Raw genomic sequence first — 8,464 nt, 5'->3', positions numbered from 1 at the left:
AAAGTAAGGACAGCAAATAATAAACTCTTAGAACATTTTTCTTAAATCTGTGTCTTTTTTGGATTGTAAGATACAGCTTCTTGCTTCGGTAGTTGTTTTTTTAATTGTTGTTACTTTTTTCTTCTACTCTGAGTTGGTGCATAACAGTACTTTAGTGAAATGTGCGTGTCTTTTGCTGCACACAGTTTTTAGAAGTATTATTAACAGAATAGCAAAACCAAATCTGGTCTATTCTGTAGATCTTAGACTGCCTTTAAAATGCTTATATTTTGGAAAAAGGCTGTGAGCCTTTTGTGAAGGGGCATACACACCCCAAATCAAAGCCCTTGTTCAGTTTCATTGAATAGAATACCAGTAAATAGCTCGAAAATGCAAACATGGTCCTTGTGTTCATGCTCATCTCTACAATTTGAGGAATAACTCTTGACATTCTGGGTCGACCCCACCTACATAACATTGTGTGCCAGAGAACTTGTTTACCAAAGCATGTTTGTTCACCCCAGCCTGTATTTGCAATTCTGGTAGAACGTGCTGTAGCTGGGATTCGGGAGTCTGAAATAAGAAACATCCATACAGAATTACCACTTAGAGAGCTTTTTGTCTTTTTTACTTAGCTTAGCTTTGGTATACCGTCCTGCACAAAATACTCAGATCTGGAAACTCAGAGACTTGATGTATTTTATAGAACTGTATTTATAAACAGAATTCCCAAAAGTCTTTATTAAGAGCAAAATGCAGGTTGTACAGTACTATCAGTTGGGAGTTTTTAAATCAATTTATACTTTATGAGCTGCAGTGTCTAACCTCAGGTTCACAGTGTTTAACAGTTTATTAGTGTTTTATGCCAGTCTGCTGAAACCAGTCCCAGAACATGACAGCATATACCAACAAGCTGTGTATTTGGCATGTCAAGCACTTCTGTTGCTATATGCCTATAAAGCAGCCGGTTATCTTTGTCTTTTTGTTATGTGGGTATCCACCCTTGGAGGACTTGGTAAGTCAGGTCCAATGTATTTTTTCCCTTGTATTCTTGGAACCCATGTAAATCTTTGTGCCTCCATGTAAACAAGTGGAGGTGTCTTGAGGCAGTATCCACACTGTAAATCTCCAAGACAACTGATAACTAAGGTAAACTAGGCTATCGTGAGTTTGCATTTATACTGTTGTTCTGTTTCTGGTAGCTGAACTAGTTTGTGGAAGTTTCACTTGGTACCTGCTCCAGCACACTTGCAGTGAGTGAGGTAAGTGCAGGGCAAAAAGAGATCTGGGCCACATGCCCTCCATGAGCGGTGCTTCTCCTATGGACATAGCTATGTTTGGATGACATCTCCTGTTGGAACCCTGCCAGCTATTGCAGTGATAAGTGAACAGGATGTAAACAACAGGGTTTGGGTCAGACAGTTCATGTGCACTGAATTCACCATTCACTTTAAATGCCTTGCATGCCAGGTAATTTTTAGAAACTAATCTTAAGTGGTTTGCTTTATAACAGAAATACATTGCTCAACGTGCCCTACCTGAAAAAAGCACTCCGTGTTTGGCAACAATAATACATTTTAGTGTGCACATGAGGGAAACAAAGAAATTGAAGAGGATGAAGTGAGGAAAACAGAGATGCTTGTATTGAAATTACAGATATGGTATTTCACTACCTGACACTGCTTTTTTACATTGAAATTTCATCATGCTTGTGTACTAACATTCCTCTTTAGTATATGCTTCAATTGATCTAGACCAGTTTTCTTCTTAGCTTCTGTGAAGAATTTCTTTGATGTGGTGCTGCTGTCATTTTTCTGGTTCATGTTATATATACTCTTGTTATATTTGTGAAATGATGCAGTTTATTATGGTTTTTCTATAGTTTTCCATCATTTTGGTTTGTGGTGTTTGCTATGCTAAGTGAGAGTCCATGTAGTGTTGTTGCAGATCCTGGTTTTCATCTTCATTAGCTTCTGTGCTCCTGGACATTCTTCTTGTAATATGTGGATCATGTTCTTTGTGTTTGGAGTGCTGGAAACTGGCAATTCACTATGAATGTCACTATGAATGAAGCTTCCTTTTACGTGTCAAGTTCTTACATTTTGTCAGGAGCATATAATATTAAATCTTTCAGTCGTACTTGTTTAAGTGGCTTGTGGTAGTTTCAGGTGGGTTGGTTAGTTTGTTTGGGAGAAGGGGTTGAAGGACATGTTTGCAATGAATCAGTCTTTTAATTATTCATTTCATTCTTTCAAACTGAAAGACTGTAATCTGAAGTCATTCTGTAGTTGATACAGTGTACAAAAAGAAAGTAGGGGGAAAAAAACATTTCCCCTGCACAGCTCATGTAAAACAGAGCCATTACTCAGACTTCTCTAATAAGCCCAGGCACACAACTATGAAAATGAGTTAAATGAAAGCTATTAATATGCATACAAGCATTAAGTGTTACAAAACCAGCTTTGGTGAAGAACAGTTACCTGGTGATACTGTTGCTTGCACATGCACTGTGAGCTTTAAATCTTGTCCATCTGGCATTTCTTCCACAGTTTTAACTCTGAGGCTTTCAGCTAGATCACCTTCCCACTGAGTGTTATCTCTTATTTGATTTTGTCCATGGTAGCCCATGTGTCTAGGGAGTCTAACAGAAGACTGTTTTCTCCAGTACACAACTTCTGGGTATCACACTTTGTAGTGCTGAATGCCTGGTCCCAAACTGGCCCATTGCCAAGCCCCTTCATCACCTTGTTCCTAAGCAGACAGTGGGGTATGAATATGGATTAATTAGACTCCAAACAGGAGGCTGGAAAGTGAGGGTAATTGATAGAACAGGGCAGATGCGTATCTGTCTTCATACCTTTTATGAGGTCTTTGTGGCTGCCAGAATCCCAGGTGTTAGACAATATTTGCCCAGAGTTGCTCTACCTGCATGATTATGAGGCCCATCCATTGCAGCCCGAGGCTTTCCAAAGAGTGATATCCTCAGACTGCTCAATGCTGTGTAGGTGGATACACCCTGCTGGGAATTGGGTTCTTTGATTAAAACAATGGGCACGTGCAAAGTTAACTACAGTGGCCATCAGTTGTCTCCTGAGTGCAGTCTAAGTTCAGGGCTTGATAGGCTAAAGGCTAACAATAATTATTTAAAAGATCACTTTGCATGTATTACTGTGTCACGTTAATGCCTTTTGGAGGGTTCTAAACAGACAAGCATTTTGTTTAACTTGAGTTGCCAGTTGGTGGGACACTGCCACAGAAGAGTTTACGAATTCCAAACATCATCTCATCTTAGTGTGCAAACCTGATGACTAATTAACGGACTGTTCTGGGGCAAGGAGGTTGTGTTGTCCTTGAGTGTGAGGAGTAGGACAGTGGTAGGCTAAGATACTCCTTTGCAGATGTAGGAACTGAAACGGAAAGCTGTGGTGGTGGTGTTTGAAGCTGATAGTGTTACTCTGTTAGCTGATTTTGTTACCCAGTGACCCACTATGTTTTAGCAGTAATTACAACTATTGGACTACTCTTGTCAAGTAGCTTGACTGTGCTTTTTGTGTGAATATTTGAATATATACTAAAATTTCCCAGTATATACATATGGAACAGTGTTCACTAGTAAAGGTACTGGCTACATTTAAGCAAGTTATCTGCATTCCTGCTTTTCATTGTTTTACAAATTTTTTATGCTCTATTTTTGTCTGTATAGTTCTCTTGATGTTATAAAACTAGACTTTTGATCTTTGGTCAGGGACAAGGTTTTCATACTGATTTAAGGACATTTTCAGTAAAAATAGAACTGAATAGTTCAGATAGTTGTTACCCACTCATGCTGGGCTTGGAGAAACATGTTAAAGGTACTGTGCATTTCTGTGACCTCTTATATTTGCAGTGGATTGAGACAGGTCCTTAATTTCTCTTCCCTTTTTTTTGTCTTTTCCACCCCCACCACCCAGTCACTGATATTCCTCCGCAAAGACTTAAAATACTTGGGATGACAGCGCAGTACATGGATTTGTAACATTCTTTAGAAGCAAAGTACTGCAAAACAGTGGAAATGAGATTCTCTGTGTGTATTACTTGCCCAGGAAATGTAAATGGGGAATGTAAGGGAGTTCCTGGGGACAAAAATGTCAGAGTGAATGCTGACCTTTAACTTCACTAAAAGGCAAGTTGAGTTCCATGCATTTCTTTTGTGCTATGCAGTTAACCACCAGGTATCCACCTTGACATTAGAATATTAGCCTTTAAAAGCTCATCAAGTAAATCTGTAAATCAGGATTTATTTAAATTTTAGGACCTTAGCAGTGTTTTGCATAGGATGACACACCAGATAGATGAACATGCTGCAGATTTTATTCAGGCAAATTACAATGTAAGGACCACATTCCTGATCACTAGTTACTTACTCCGGAATAGTGAGAGGAACTGCATAAAATGAACCACTTGACAGCTCAGTCTTCAGGGAGATTTTAACTGTGAGGAAGGGCAAATAGCCGCTCTTTAGTCAAAGGTTTAGGGCTTAGACGATGTGGCCAGGTAGACAAAGTTAAATTATCTCTAGGCCAGGGTCATCTTCTTAGCTTTCCTGGGTTGAGGTCTTTTCACTCACTGTAAATCAGTCCAGTAGCTCCATTCAACTGATCTACTGACAAGTGAATGATTAACCAAAAACTATCAAGCCGAACACTGCTAAACAACTGCAACATAAAATAGCTCTTGAGTACAGATTACCTGATTAAATTATTTGCCGATGAGTTATTCTGACTGAAGTTCAGAAGCATTCTGCTCTGGGGTTCACCGTGAGAAGTGCTAACAAAGCTTCTTTCAAACCTCTCTATGAATGTAAGGCAAATACCTTGCCAGATCTGAACAAGCAAGAGAAGGCTGTTGCTACAATGTAGAGCCTCAGGTTTAGCAGTGCCTACCCAAAAATACAGGTAAAAATACAAAACTGAAAAATCAGGAAAGGGGAGGGTAGAATGAGAAAATTCCTCATTTCTTCCTGTGCATACTCTACTGAAATGGAAGCTTGTGATCCAGTTGACTTGTAACTTGTGCGTACACAGTTACAACACACTAATCCAAACACTGACGTATTTTAAAAACTGCCAGACTGCTTCTCTGATTTGTTTTTGGAGAGTGCTTGGATGACTGTCAGTGCCTGACACATGAGTGTAGTATTATGCAGGAAAACTTATGCAGCAGGAGTGCTCAGAAACAGGATCTTCGGAATCACTCCTTGCCAGATACTTGCCAATACCTGTGACTGTTAAAATGAGCATTGTCATGACCCGTCAGGCCCAAATACAAGTCTTGTGAAGACAGGCTTGTAGAACATGAGGCTTCTCCATAATCAATAGAACAATTCCTGATGAAAACCTGTGGGGTTCTGGAGGCACCCAGGTGTTACATCAGTTAAGACAGTGAAATGGGCTGTGGTGTTTTCATACTTGCTCACTCTTTACATGGCAGTTGAAATCCCAAGAAACATTTCAGGTATTTATAGGGAGGAAGCTAAAATGGCACAGGCTTTTAACTCATCCTGAGTGTTACCATTTGTATTAGATATTCCCTGCCTCTGAAGCCCTGTCTGAATGTTTGAAAGCATAGCAGATCCTCAGTAAACATGAGGTTTTAAATTAATGGGTGTGGTGGTCTGTTCTGTTAAACCGAATCCATGCTAACTCCTGTCTGTGCCACACTTCTAGATGTAGTTAACAGAATAAAGCGTGAGTGATACTGCCATTGAAGGATCTTTTTTTTCCTGGAATTTTTATTTTTATAATTGTTTTATGGCCTCAATTTGCCAAGGAAAAACTTACCAAGTTACACTTTATTGTAAGAGGTCTAGTTGAATTTTAACTGGGGCATTGAAACTTATCCAAAATTTCAGAGGGTGCAGAAATAGTTCCCTAAATAGTGCTAGATATTACACATACCTATCTCATTTTTCCTGTGTCATTCCTTCTGCACTTACAGAGGCTGGCTGGTTTAATGACGGCCTTGCCGGTGCATCGTGGGCACCCCGAACACGTTGAAGAGTTGGACTGAAACCCCTCGTGTCCGCAGCGATGTTTTTAGGTTATTTTTACAGGAGTGCTGCTGATTTTCCAGAGTTTCTGGAGGGAGCCGCCCAGCAGAAGCAGGAGCATCCCCCAGGGACTGGTGGGAAAGAGGAGGGACTGAAACCTAGGGACTGGGGAAAATGGAAACTTGCCCTGAAAAAAAAAGAAAAAAATATATCTATTTTCAAAGGTTTTTGGTTTTGGTTTTTTTGGGTTTTTTTGGGTTTTTTTTAATATTAAAAGGGCTGGAGTGGGGGGAGAGGACCTCGCCTCCTGGCCTCGTCCTGCAGCCCAGGGCAAGCCGGGGTCTGGGCTCCGCGGAGGGTTGCGCGGCGGGCGGCAGCCTGGCGCCGCGGGGGCGGAGGGGCGCGGGAGGGGCGAGCCGGGGCGAGAGGGAGGGAGGCAAGGAAGGAAGGAGGGAGACAGGCAGGCAGGAAGGAAGAGGGAGGAAAGAGGCGGTAGAGGGGAAAGAGGGGAGGGCGGGCGCCGCAGCCTCCGCGCCCGGGCGGAGCTGCCTTTCCCTTCCCCTCGCCACCGAGCCCCCTGCGCGTTATCCTGCGGGGCTCCGGGACGGGAGATGGCCGCGCGGGGCAGCGCCGGCCGGCGCTGGACCGGCAATAGGAGAAGCGTTTGAACTTCTTAGAAGTCGGGGAGCCGAGAAATTGTGGTTGGGGTGAAGGTGAGAGCGGGTTGGTTTCGTTCCCGAGGACCACGAGGAGCAGCGGAGCCGGTGAGGAGGAGAAGGAGAAGGAGGAGGAGGTGGTGGTGGTGGTGAGGAGGGGGGTACGGGTCTGTGGTACCCGGGCCGAGGAACGGCCCGGGGCGGCCTCTACGCCGTCTCGTTCGTCCTTCCCCGAGTGGTTCGCAGCCAGGATATGCTGGTTTTTCGGGAGAGCAGCACTGAGGTCTGGTCCTGGGAAACTGAAGCTTTTTAGGCAGCGGTGTCTTGTCGGGATTCAGGTACCCTTGAGGAATTTAATTTTGTGGAGGTTAATTAAAAGGTAGTTGTAAAGTATTATGGCTAAAGCTGTTTCGACAGCTTATTCTTTTTTGTTTTTTTCTTTTTCCCCCAGCCCTTCTGTGAGTTTTCCTCCTCTTGCGGCTCATAAAGGTGTAACTGTGCTGCTTCTGGACGCGCGGTAGTTTTGCAGGATGGAATGGTGCCTTTCTTACTCCCCTGTCAACTTAGGATACGTTGTCGTGCTGGTGCTGCATTTCATCTCAACACAGCAGTGTCACCTGAACGCCCTTAGCGGTTCTTCCTTGTTAATTGGCACTGAAGATTTCTGTGAATATCCCTTGCTGCAGTATTCTTGTAGCTAAGTTTTTGGGGTTTTTTACAACTGCTTTCAGACATTTTAAGTGTTTTTATAAACACACAGAGAATGAATCTGTATTTTTAAAGGTTGCTGTTGCTCTATTTTGGAGTCTTTTAATATTAGTGTTGTTTCAGTCTCAGTGTCTAAGTATAGTTCTGTTGGTTTTTTTTTGTTTTGTTCTGGTCTTCACCTGCACATCAATCTCTTCAATGACTATAATAGGAGCTAATGGTAAAAACAGAAGCTGCACATGGAGGAGTGTTCTCCTGAAGGCTTTAAGATACTTTAGATTTCAGGAAAAATTGTTACTAGCTTTTGGAAAGCATTTTGGAAAGTTCACTGTTGTTAAGATAGTCTCCGTGCATGGTATTTCTAATAGCTTAAAGTTAGAAAACTGACCTGTTTCTTAAAAGATACTTTGAGATTGTCCTGGAGATCAGAAATGCAGCGTGATTGATTTGCCCATGTCAGTGAAAAATAGTGGTTGTTTTAACAACCTCGACAATCTTAAAGCTGAAGACACAGGCACCTAGCGGTTACATGATAATGTAACATAATAATAATAACAACATAATGTGTTTAAATTGCTTTCTAGCCTGAATTCCCACCTGTGATGTAAATTACAGCCTCACCACATCTGACATTGTTGCACCAGATTGTTATATGTGCATAAACAACTGATCTCTGAATCCTTGTGGAATTGAACCTTCTCATTCTCTGTGCAGCACAGAAATATGTGAGAGGTCAATGTGTGTTCTTACCTGCAGGAATCTCTAAACTGTCCTTGAAGAATGGACATAAAATACGAGTAGTAATTCCACTGATGTAACATGATGAATCAACTGGTGGTGAACTGGACGTGCAGTTTGTATGTTGCTAAAGACTCTTTCTCTTAATTACCTTTTATATTCCAGTATTTAAGTTGTTGCCTTTTTATTCCAACAGCTTTATGGTTCTAGGTAGCCATGAATTCTGTAAAGCACAGACTTCAAAAGTGTATTTTCTAGATTACAAACTCTAGCTTGGATTTTCATATTTCATTATGTTATTATCCAGTATATTCTATTGTGTGTATTTTATCCTTTTGCCAAGTATAGAACATAA

General features: G+C 41.7%; 1 protein-coding gene across 3 annotated transcripts in view; it reads left to right on the top strand.

The window, feature by feature from the left end:
• The first annotated feature begins 6,581 nt into the window (after positions 1-6,581).
• Positions 6,582-8,464, top strand: part of LOC103765210 (serine/threonine-protein kinase Sgk3) — a 35,069-nt gene continuing 33,186 nt past the window's right edge. The window contains exon 1 of one of the 3 annotated variants that reach the window (XM_018079726.2): positions 6,582-6,771. The gene's annotated coding sequence lies outside the window, so the exon portion shown is untranslated. Of the gene's footprint in view, positions 6,801-8,464 lie in introns of all 3 variants that reach the window. The other 2 variants (XM_018079717.2, XM_029959469.1) reach the window with 2 other exon arrangements.

Source organism: Manacus vitellinus, unplaced genomic scaffold (assembly GCF_001715985.3).
Source record: "Manacus vitellinus isolate BGI_N305 unplaced genomic scaffold, ASM171598v3 scaffold_1_pilon, whole genome shotgun sequence".
Taxonomy (NCBI): Eukaryota; Metazoa; Chordata; class Aves; order Passeriformes; family Pipridae; genus Manacus; species Manacus vitellinus.
Note: the sequence above shows the minus strand (reverse complement) of the source record. Positions and strands in the feature narration are given on the sequence as shown.